Genomic DNA, 11,715 nt, shown 5'->3' with positions numbered 1-11,715 from the left:
TTCAAAATAATATTGTCATCAAAAAGAAGTATGGTTGCAGTATTGATAAATTTTTTAGTGCTTTTTAAGAATAAAAATAAATTAAATCTACTATATTCACCTTTCTCGACTCACAATCTATTAAATTGTTGAGAACTTCATCAGAAAGAAGATCAACCGAAACTTTTGGAGAACTTCATCAACAAAAGGTAAGTGAAGACTGAACCACCTATTTCTCAAGTTATATTCACCTTTCTATCTTTGAGACGATTGTCGCATAACTAATTAGACTAGCTTGCACAAACAAAAATTTCGAGTCAAGAAATAATTAGACTAGGTTGCGGGTTAAAGTCTTGCCTCCCACATTTGTTCCTTGTCTTATGAGTTTATTGATATTTAATAAAAAAATTTTTTTGATTATTTTTATTTAGTTTACAAATTTTCCAAATATAATGACTAAGATTAATGAACATTTGTTCATTACTTGATCAAATTCGGTGGAGAACAATTTATTGTTCGGAACCAAATCATGATTCAAGTTTATCATTAGAAAATAGACTGGAACAGTGATATGTGTCATTGATGTTATTCACGAATATTTCGAAATGATTTAGAAAAATATAGAACTACTATATCCGGAATATAAGACAGTATTATTTTTTTTACATACTGAGAAAACTTTTACATGTGTGAAGCCGTATTACATGTATTTGTACACGTAGCAGAGTAGCTACATATCGAATTTCAGATTTGTGTGGTATGCATATTCGTATATATATATCATGGGAAAATCTGTTTGTTTCGTGATACAGATAGGTATGTATATTCGTATACAAACCATTGTGGAACTGTGGTAAGGGAACCGAGTTAAAATAATCAAACCGGTATGTGAGCCAAAACAATTTTATGATCTAGAACCAGTTTAGTACCCAAGCCGGTACGCAAGATGAATGTTCAATGAACTCCGAAACTGGCAAAGATCTTAAGTTTGAAAACCAGTACGTGAACTAAAAAGTTCTGTAGACTCCGGAATTTTGAGTTGGTTCAAAGTTTGCAAACCGGTACGTGAATTGAAAAGTTTTGTAGAGTCCGGAACTTGGAAATTGCTTAAGTTTTCAAACCGGATTATGAACTGAAAAGTTATGTAAGCTCTGGAACTCGGTAATGGCATATAAGTTTGCAAACCGTTCTGCGTACTATGACTCAGCCGATTCACGAATGATTCAAGTAATTGTACTTTGTACATTTATAAACTATGTCAATCATGATTCAATTGTGATTAAATTATTTCCATGAAGTAATTTTCATTTAATCAATTCTCTAATTAACACTATACTTATTTGATCACATGATTGTGACTTAATATTAATGTCTTAGTGAGCATGAAAATGAGTGTTAAGCTTTTAAATTCAAATCGGCTAGTATCGGCTAACCATGTTGAACATAGTATTTATACACAGTTCAGTTACGATTTACCTAACCATAGTGTATATCTTGTATATGTGATTTAGATTCAGAGCTTTCATCTAAAGGTGGATATTGTTTGCTTGGTTCAAATCTATTTTAGCTTAAACCTAAAAGAAACCTAGGCTTTGAAGTCTATATAAGGGGAACTCTTGGCAACTGTGATCTTTAAATCCTGACATTACTTTTTGGTGTGTCCTATTTGTATCTAGAGTCGTCCTCTTCAGATAACCTTTTAGGGTTTAGCGACTAGAAGGAATTCATTGGGATTCGTGAAGCCAGGTCCAGTTACTTTTTATATTGATAACTTGAGTATCCTGATCTTGATTGTTTGTAGAGCCTGAATCCATCAATCAAGATAGAGAGTAATCAACAAAGTCTCTTCGTCTCATACTTTGTTGATTCCACAAGTTTTATACTTGTGAGGTGAATAATAATCTAGGATGCACTTCGGGTTGCATAAGTCCGGATTTTGAGGATATCCAGACTTGTGTCTAAGTAACTATCAATTTCCATCACCTGGACCTATCGTCTGATCATCCTTTAAGATCGTAAATCAGGAAATCAATTATAGGCTTAACCTGTGGGAGACAGATTTGGTTTAAAGTCTTCAATTGAGTTGAAGCAACTCTTAGTTGGTGTGAGACTGTCTAAGGAAATAAATTTCGAGGAGTCCTGCTGGGATTCAAGAGGCGTAAGGTGTTGGATATACATGAATCGGTGGGATACTGAGTTCGGGCTCAAGTACATTCCAGACTAAAGTTAATTGGTAGTAGGCTAGTGCCTGTAGAGGCTTGATATAGTTTGGTGTTCAATCTGGACAAGGTCCCGGGATTTTTCTGCATTTGCGGTTCCTCGTTAACAAAATTCTGGTGTCTGTGTGATTTCTTTTTCCGCTATTGTTTATCTTTATAATTGAAATATCAAAGGTTGTGCGTTGATCAATCACAGTAGCTAGGTCCAACCTTGTTAGTTGGAAAAGACTTGATTGAATCTTGGACATTGGTCTTTGGTACCGTCCAAGAACTCTCTTTGTAGTTAGGTTTACGGATTCAATTCTGTAAATGTTCTAAAAACAAGAGAGAGAGATATATAACTCTAGGAACTTTCCTTGATCGATTTTTTACTCTCGGAGTTGTGTTGAGTTTGTCCATACATATTTCATAAAAGAAAAAGTTGGTGGTGTATCTTGGTATCCCCAAGCTTTCAGGCTCAAACCCTCAATTCAGTGCGATTCGATTTACAACAAAACCCTATCACCTTCTCCTCAAATACAACACAAACCCCTAAATTCAAATTCTCGAGTAATCCAAACCCATAAATTTGACATGCCCCTTTTGAATACTTCTGGTATTAACCCATTCTTGATCTTGCCAAACTCAAGCTGCACAATACCATTAACCCCAAATTAATCATATTTCTGACTTGAAATGATGGAAACCTTGACATCCAAACCCCAATTGATCTTAATTACTTGAATTTTTAGTTGTTCTAAACAATATTATTTGGAGAAACTCACTGATAACGGAAGTTTCTTCTGAAACGGATTTTAATTTCTTCACCACCTATTAACCGTACTTGGTGTAGCGCCGAGTAAAAACTAATTACGAAAAGAAAAACAGAGAAGAAGACGAATCGATCAAAAATAAACCAGAGAAGATGAATTAATTTTTTATTGTTTCTCTGACAAAAATTATCGCCGATGTATATGAAGAAAAAGACGGAAGACTGATATATGTAAACCATATATTATGAGAGGTTAATGTTGTCATTTGTTTTAACTCATAATGGATCTGCCACACATAAACATTTTACATGGCAAAAACCAAAATCTTTAAACAGAATTCTTGACGGAAGGAAAATATATTAATTTAATTCTGTAGGGAAGGTAATTCAAATTTCTGATCTTACCAAGGCAAATAAAACAAATTACCCCCTTCTGAAATCACTGGTTAAGGACGATGATTTTATTAATTTAATTTTGGTTTGAAATGATAAAGTTTAGTGTAAAGGGTAATATGGACATTTCGTATATTTTAGACACCCCACACACATTCATCATAGTCACCCCAAATTCTTTTTGGCCTCTAAAATTGCTAGGTTTGCTTATTCATTTTTTCTTTGTTTTCGCGATGAAGATTTCTGTGATTCTCTTCGTCATCTCCATCTCTCTAGTTTAAGGGTTTCGTTTTCTCTGTACCTTAATTTTTTCTCTTCTAAATCTCCATCTCGATCTGATCTCCAAATTACAGTTTCAATACTTCAATCTAGGGTTTCAATCATTTCGTTTTCAATTGTGTAGCTGTGAAAAAGGAGAAGACACTAGCGACGATCAAACCAGATGGAGTTTTCGGTAACAATCAAGTATCTTCGTGAGATGATAGTTCCCAATTGTGTTCATTGCAACTTCCAATGAAGGAAAGAAATTGAACCATAATATTGGGCATACCAAAATCTTCCAAGGCATACTGAATGAAGACAAAAAAGGTTGTGAAATAGCAAAATCAGATAACCCCTTAACCCAAATTTTTTTTAATGGCAAATCTTCCCTTTACGTATTAGTGTTAATAATCTTGATTAGTGATTAAATATTTTGTTTAGTGATTAAAATAATTTTCAGAATTATAAGAGTTGTTTAGATGAAAAATTTGAGGAAAAAAAATCAAAGTTTTGGTTTGGTTAAGAAGGAGAGAAAGAGAAGGAGAAAGTGAGAAAATTCTAATTCTTGATTCAATGGAGGATGAGGAGGGTCATATATCATCTAAAAAACCTAGGAAAATGCACATCAACTACACCAATGATTCCCAAATGGCTGATTTCTTAGATTATGAGAATGATTTTACACCCACTCAAACTCAATCTCAAACTCAAACACAAACTCAAGATGATGATTTTTATGAGCCAAATCCTGATGATGAATACATTGATGAGGAACCCAATGCTTCTAATACACAGGTACACTTATATCCTATACTGAATCCTACTTTTATAGCTCTCAATTATCAAAAGTTAGGTTTTTTGAATCATGGTTCGGCGAAACAGGTTGAGGTTCGGCTCAAATCTATGAGCCGAATCTACCAATTTATGAACGGTTCGGCTTACTGAATCTGTTTACTGCATGCGCCGAACCTATAATTTCCAATTCCAACCCTTTTGCTAGACACTAGTTCGGCTTATATGTAAGTTTCATAGTAAGCCGAACAACATCCTGAATAGCCCGGAATAGAATCATTACTAATTCGGCTTACATATCCAAAATCGTATGTGCCGAACATAATTTTTTAATTTCTGGGTTGAAACCTATTATGTTTAAGGTTCGACACATAATATGATTATAGTCTGAGCCGAACATGAATTTGTAAATTTTTGGGTTAAAATATTGTTCGTGGTTCGGCACATATTGAGGATATCGTATAAGCCGAAACCTCTTATGTTCAAGGTTCGGCACATAATATGATTATCGTCTGAGCCGAACATGAATTTGTTAATTTTTGGGTTAAAATATTGTTCGTGGTTCGGCACATATTGAGTATATCGTATAAGCCGAAACCTGTAAATGTTTATAGTTCGGCACATAATGTGATTATCGAATGCGCCGAACCTTGTTATTATATTCCATTTCTAGTGTTTAACCTTGTGATATTCTTTGTAGATCATGCTTGGACCCATGGAAATCAACCTGATCCAGTAGACATAATTCACGAGGATACCAAGGATCACTTCCAAAATGATTTGGTATGTAAGAACCTTTTGTTTACCTTAATGTTGTCGGAATATTCCAAAGTTTTTCTTACAAATTACTTGTTTTGGAATGAACGTAGATATGGAAAACTAAACCAGAGGTTCTGGATTGGCTTGAGGAACACGCGATGAAAATAAATTGTGTACTAGTTAAAGGACAACAAATCCGATGGGATCGGTTTGAAATGATTTGTGAGCGTAGTCACACACCTTTTCCTTTCCCACCCGGAATGCGCCCAATTGGCTCTATGCTTCCCACAAGTTATCATATTGGATTGCACGTACAAGACTAATAAATATGGAGAATACCAAGGTCCATATTAAACTCATTAAAATCAATTAGATATTATATTCAACTTCAAGAGAATGAAAAGACAAACACAACGCAAAAAGAATGAGGTCATTCCGACATCGGACGAAAAAGTTATGGACAAAACAAGATCGAAAAACTTGAGTGTGCAAAGAGAAGGTTCGGCTAATAACTCAACAACACGAGCTAGCCGAACCTAGAGCCTGCAAATCAATATTTTCGAAGTGTTTACAGAGAGAGGTTCGGCTTGAAAGTGATCTAATCGAGTCAGCCGAACCTGACAACCACCTGGGGTAAATTTCACTTCTCAGGTTCGGCCGGGAAGGTTTGCAAGGTATTAGACGAACCTGGCACTGTTCTGGGACGTATTCAATACACATTTTGGGGTTCGGCTAGAAATTGACATTTACGGTTTAGCCGAACTGTTCATAGACACTTTCAGGGAAAAATTTCAAGAACAGTTCGGCTCAAAACTCAACTCAATTATCAGCCGAACCCGCTACTCTAACCGTCAAAAACCCTAAGTTTTTAGCAATTTAACCCATTCAATCCATGAAAAACAACAAATAAAAGACTGGGTTTGTAGGGAATATCTTATTATCCTCATTTTAGTATTTGGAGCTTCAAATGGTTGAATTTCCGATTCAATTTCCGATTCAATTTCCGGTTCAATTATAGTTTTTACACCTTCATCTTCAATTGGTTCTTCTTCTTTAATTCATGGATTGGAAGAGGATTTAGAACACCTGGCGTTTGCTTTTTTCTTTGTCGATACATTATATAGTTCAATTTAACCGATGATCGAATTTTCACGAATCGATAATTAATTACAGTGATGAAAAAAAATCTGAGAGAAAAGGAAGGAGGTTTAGCTAGAGGAAGAAGAAGAGATGTTTAGGATAGTTTATTTTTTGATTTTAAGTTCAAGGGTATATAGGTAATTGAACTACCCAATAGACACCCCTTATAAGGTCACCTAGGATGGGAAAACTATTTTGTATGCCTTGAAAGTTTTTGGTATCCCTAATATTATGGTTCAAGAAATTAGGAGGTTGGTTTGGACTGGATGCTTAAGCCCAAATGTGCCGGAGGGAGGAACCTCAAGTCGAAGAGGTAAGGCCTGGTTGCAGAAAATTTTCACCCCTTTTACGCACTACAACAAAAACATACATGGATCATTCTTAAAAGGTGTGATAAGTACCAGCTGTCTGTGATCTTTGCCAGTATAATCTAAAAGGTGATCTATAGGTAACAACTCTCCTGCAATGAAAAGTGTGATCTTACCCTATGCAAAGAACATAAAGTTTTGAAGAGTTGAGATCTAAAGACAAGGTTTTTAAAAGATAAGAATCTAAAAGTTGTGATCTTTCCTCTAAGTTTTCAACCCAAATCTACCCTATACAGGCAGTATATTCCATTCCATTTCTGCACCTGTAACCCATACCATTTCGGCACCTGTAACTCAAATCCAGAAAGTGATAAAAAGGAAGCAGTATCTGAATTCAACTCATTCCATGTCTGAATCAAATACACATTTCTGCAGAGTCTTACTACATCAGAACAACCTGTATTGAGTCTGCTGAGTTTATCAATTTAAAGACCAAACATACTGATATAAAGCTCCTTACATGAATAAAAGTTCTAGTATAAACTGTAAATGCAATTTCAAGTTGCAATTTCTGTTCCAAAATGGGAAATCTCAATCATCAACCAAAAGAACAGGAAAGGAAACTTCATCCAGCATCATTACACAAGCTGTGTGTGCCAAACAACCTGCAAATGATTCACTCAACATATTCAGGAATTCCCATATTTTCCCACATTTTACACAAGATTGAAATGAAAACAATGCTCATATGGAACCATATAGCCCAGAGACTGGAGCTTTCTTTGAACAGTAACAGAGCATACGACAATCAAAGTTAAACTCGATTTGACCTCATCCTTACTATGAAACTTGGAGCTACTGAGTGTTAAAGGTGAATTTCATAGTTTGACATATAATGTTCATGCCTCTACAATGATTGTATGAGCTAATGACAAGGGGAATGAACACAGATAATAGTATAGAGAAAGAAGTACCTAAAACATATTTGCATGAGATCGTTCCCACCCTCAGGCATAGAAACAAAAGTAAAGAGAAGACCAAGCTCAACCTGCGCAACCCACTCCTTAAGCTCTTCTTCATCCATTAGCACAATCGACTCTGTTATCCCATTCCTAGTACAAAAGTGGCCTTTGATAAGAGTTCATCACAATAGTGAAGTACCTAAATCGGAGTTAAAGGTGGATATTTTGAATAACCTGTAAGGAAAAGAAAATCAGTGTTTACGCACCATACTCACAGTTCTGAATTAAAATCAGACCCCAAGCTGACCAGAAGACCCTGTCTGAAATAAGCAGATATATAAAGTTAAGCACAAAGATAACAGACAATAAGTAAGAACATACACGGACAAATTTGCAAATCATAATCATGGATAGCTAGTAATATTCAAAGGTCATTTGTAAGCTCAGTTTGAAAGAAAGACATATTGTAGTGTTGGATCACTTCAACCTCTATCACATGATGTGAGTTTGGGTAGCTGCTGGGGATATAATTATGTTGAAAATTTTGGCCATTGAGTAAGATACGGTAGTAATGAGGGTTTGCAGTGTCAGATATTCTAGTGTAACATCATTTCATACATCCAATATAGTCTATCTCTGACTCCGGAACGCTTTGGTGGCACGTATTAGGGTTTGCAGTGTCAGATATTACGTTCATCGCAAATTGTCTGCAAGGAGTAAAAAAAATACATTTATTAGGGAGGTTCTGCAGCATTACCACAAACGACACACTCAGCAACATGTATTGATCACTAAAGACATTAGACGGATGATAACCAACAGATGGGTCTTTGTTCTGCGTAAAATTCTAAGCAGAGAAACTAAGACAACTGAACCTTGTTTCCCCTTCAGCTGATATATTTCAGATCTTCCAGACAATATTTATCAGATTTTAATAATATAACATTGGTTGCATGACCAACAGTTGGATGCAAGTCATATGAAAGTGATAGTTTTAGTGGCACATAAACTACAAGCTAACCTGTAATTCTCCGGATAGTGTCTCCGACACTATAAGCGTGTAGCAACCAGGAAGAAATTTTCCTATAATAAACAAATATTATTCTCATTAATCAATTGTATAAGGGAAACCAATGAACAAAACCAAGTACCCACAAAAGATCAAATTCCAGCAAACTAAATGCATCTGATGAGGAACGTATGACATTAAGGGTTCCGCCAAAAATCAAAAAGAAAGAACAAATGATAAGGAATACAAAGTCAAAACTTCAACGACTCCACTATATGACATTGTGAATGAATCGTTTCATTAGCGTGCCATTGTGTCACTGGTCTTTACAAAATTTGTAGTGAACCAAATAGTATGAATAAAGACAAACAAAAATAAAAAACAACCCACTACATGTGCAAAGGAATGGCAGTATACAACGGCTCCAACTCATCCACTTACTAGTAAAATAAAAAGAACCTAGACAACGGAGCAGTACTTATATGTTGTAAAACTAAATTTTTTTAGAAGCATAGTAGAATGCTATACTTTTACTGAAGCAAGGACTTGCTGCAATTCAATTAAAGCATAGTAGAGTGCTATACTTCCACAGGCCACACTTCAAGAAGCATCAATATCAGTAGGAATTGCTGCAATTCAATTAAAGCAAGGACGATTTACCTGGATGGGACTAGCAGCGGTTAACAAACCAGCAACCCCTCCACCGATAACACGACCATCAGCACCAGCCAGCGAGACACTCAACCCACCAGTTCTAGTACGTAATCCAACACCCTCAACAACGAACGAGAAAGACCCACATAAAGATAGTATTTCGAAAGACCCTGCATTGTAAGAGAACGGTCGAAGTAATTACCTGTCCTTCCAAAATGTTGTTTGTCAACTTAAATTGTTCAACTAAACTACATAGTAAGGCCTCCAAAAACTTTCGCGCTAGAGATGCAATCAAATAATAGAGATCAAGAGATCTAAATGATTAGACGCCTCAGTACATCACTTAAATTCAATGAATTCCCAAGAAGAGTAAAGAGAGACTAGTTGGAGATTGATCATTATTTACCTCATATGTCGACATACCACCAGACGTACATGGATGGCGAATGGTAACATTTGAAATGACTCCATTTGCTGAGAGAATGCAAATTGCCCGAGGACTCTTTTGTGAAAACGCGAATATTTTTCCAGCAACATTCTAAAACAGAATCACAAACACACCCACCAGATCAGGTCCCTTTAAAATCCTCTTCCAGACTAACTATGAAAACACAAAAATAAATCTCATCAAGAAAAGGTTTACCTCTTCTGTATTGACATGAACCACATGTGGAGTGAAGTTTGCCCCAGCAGAATTAATTACCCATTCACCTTCACCAAAAAATAAATAAATACATGCCAAAACTCAATCTGCAGATGACGGCATTCCAATATCCCCTCAGGATCATGCCTTTGTCGTTCATCTCTAGTTTAACTGAAACGAGAGGTATTCATACAAAGTATACAATTTGTAAGAGAGTAAACAAAAACATTACTGACCTTACATGATTAACATCTCTGTCCATGACACCAAGACTATTGAAACCATAAAGGGTGCAGGATAAATAAGCTTCATGAATCATCATCTGGTTCTTAGTTGACAACCACACAAAAAAACCATGGCAAACTATTAATTGGTTCGTAGTTAACAACCACAAAGAGCGAATACTGATGCCTTGAACCTTAAATGCAAGACCAAGAGAATTTTAACATGTATTGGTGGATTTTGTTATACTCTCAAGTGCTAAGTATAGTTTATAACTACATTCGAGAAAGAGACTAATAAGCAAAGAAGATAGTATTACGGATTTATGAAACCACAAGCTCTTTTATTGCATTCTTTTGTCTACTAAGTTTCATGAAAAAGAAAAGAACCTATCCATTAAGACAGGCCTGTAATACTGCAACTAAAGTAACTTTGGGATTTTATAAAAGAAGAAATTTCACTTGATGGGATAGAGGTGTTTAGAAACTAAAAATACCTGAATCAAAATTAATGGTTATCCTGCCAAATGTAGGTAGCATCTAGTGCAAGACATGTAACAACCCCTAGGTAGCTGCAAGAGATTGACACAAGAAGCAACTAGAATTATCCTACCAACATCAAAATAAGAATGTTATTATTCACATAAACATAATATAAAATCATATAGCAATTATTATACCGTCAACTGAAGTAAATAAAGATAGTAGATTGGAATTATTTATGATGTGTAGTAGATATCTTACAGGGGATTTATCCATATTCAATGAAATGAAAGAATCAATAAAAAATCATTGTAGTTTTAAATCATTCTATACTCACTAATGAAGACATCATTGTAGTTTTAAATCATTAAAAATAATCCAGCAACAAGAGAATTCAAATAAAAAATCTGTAATACAGCCTAATAGAAAATGAAAAACCTAGGTTCGGATCATGTATACAGTGCAATCGCAATAATTTAGAGGATTAAGAGATATATTTGAAAATTTACCTCAGAAACTTTTTCTTCAATGCTACAAGTTCGAAACGATAACCTGCAACATTCTAAATGAAGTCGAAATTCAATTTTCTCCATGAAATCGAAGTGTATTAACACACTGATTATGATTAGAAACAAATGAAAACAGAATGTTAAAGAACAAAATCGAAAGTTTATGGTTCAATTTCTCTTGATTTGGATCGTGAAATCGAAGTCTAGGGTTTAATTTTTCTCCTTGGATTTTCAGTAGACTGAGACGGAGAGAGTTTTTTTGAGAGGGAAAATGAGATAAGAGAAGACTGAGAATTCGAGGAGTAGACAGTTAGGTTTTGTTATTCGCACCACAAAAATTAAGTGGGCTGTCCTTTTTTTCCCCTAATAGAGTTCGAAGTCGCGCCACAATACTGCAATTGTTTTTCAAAAAGCTTAATGGACAGGTTTTTTGATCACAAAATGATGTTTGTAAGATCACACTTTTTCAGAGGTATGAGATGTATAGGAAGATCTCTGTGTTTAAGATCACAAACACTAAGATATCAGTGGTCTTTAAGTTTTAGCCCTAAAAAGACAAACTGTGAACTTTAGTGTGTGATCTATAGCACTTTCTGTTGTAGTGACTTGATGTTTTTTTTTTTCCTGAATGT

At 35.1% G+C, this 11,715-nt stretch overlaps 1 long non-coding RNA gene across 6 annotated transcripts; it reads right to left on the bottom strand.

The window, feature by feature from the left end:
• Window positions 1–6,991: 6,991 nt before the first annotated feature.
• LOC113340675 lies at window positions 6,992–11,454 on the bottom strand. Of its 6 annotated transcripts, XR_003355602.1 has the most exons (11): window positions 11,084–11,450; window positions 10,589–10,663; window positions 10,107–10,192; window positions 9,871–9,938; window positions 9,634–9,765; window positions 9,234–9,397; window positions 8,586–8,647; window positions 8,052–8,271; window positions 7,831–7,884; window positions 7,577–7,714; window positions 6,992–7,267 (listed from the first exon to the last, which is right to left on the bottom strand). It is a non-coding gene; the product is annotated as an uncharacterized LOC113340675 (long non-coding RNA). The 6 variants fall into 6 exon arrangements; XR_003355600.1 differs by lacking the exon at window positions 10,107–10,192 and having other exon boundaries at window positions 9,871–10,041; window positions 10,589–10,700; window positions 11,084–11,449; XR_003355599.1 differs by lacking the exon at window positions 10,107–10,192 and having other exon boundaries at window positions 9,871–10,041; window positions 11,084–11,448.
• Between the last annotated feature and the right edge of the window lie 261 nt (window positions 11,455–11,715).

This window comes from Papaver somniferum, unplaced genomic scaffold (genome assembly GCF_003573695.1).
Source record: "Papaver somniferum cultivar HN1 unplaced genomic scaffold, ASM357369v1 unplaced-scaffold_22, whole genome shotgun sequence".
Lineage (NCBI taxonomy): Eukaryota > Viridiplantae > Streptophyta > Magnoliopsida > Ranunculales > Papaveraceae > Papaver > Papaver somniferum.
Note: the sequence above shows the minus strand (reverse complement) of the source record. Positions and strands in the feature narration are given on the sequence as shown.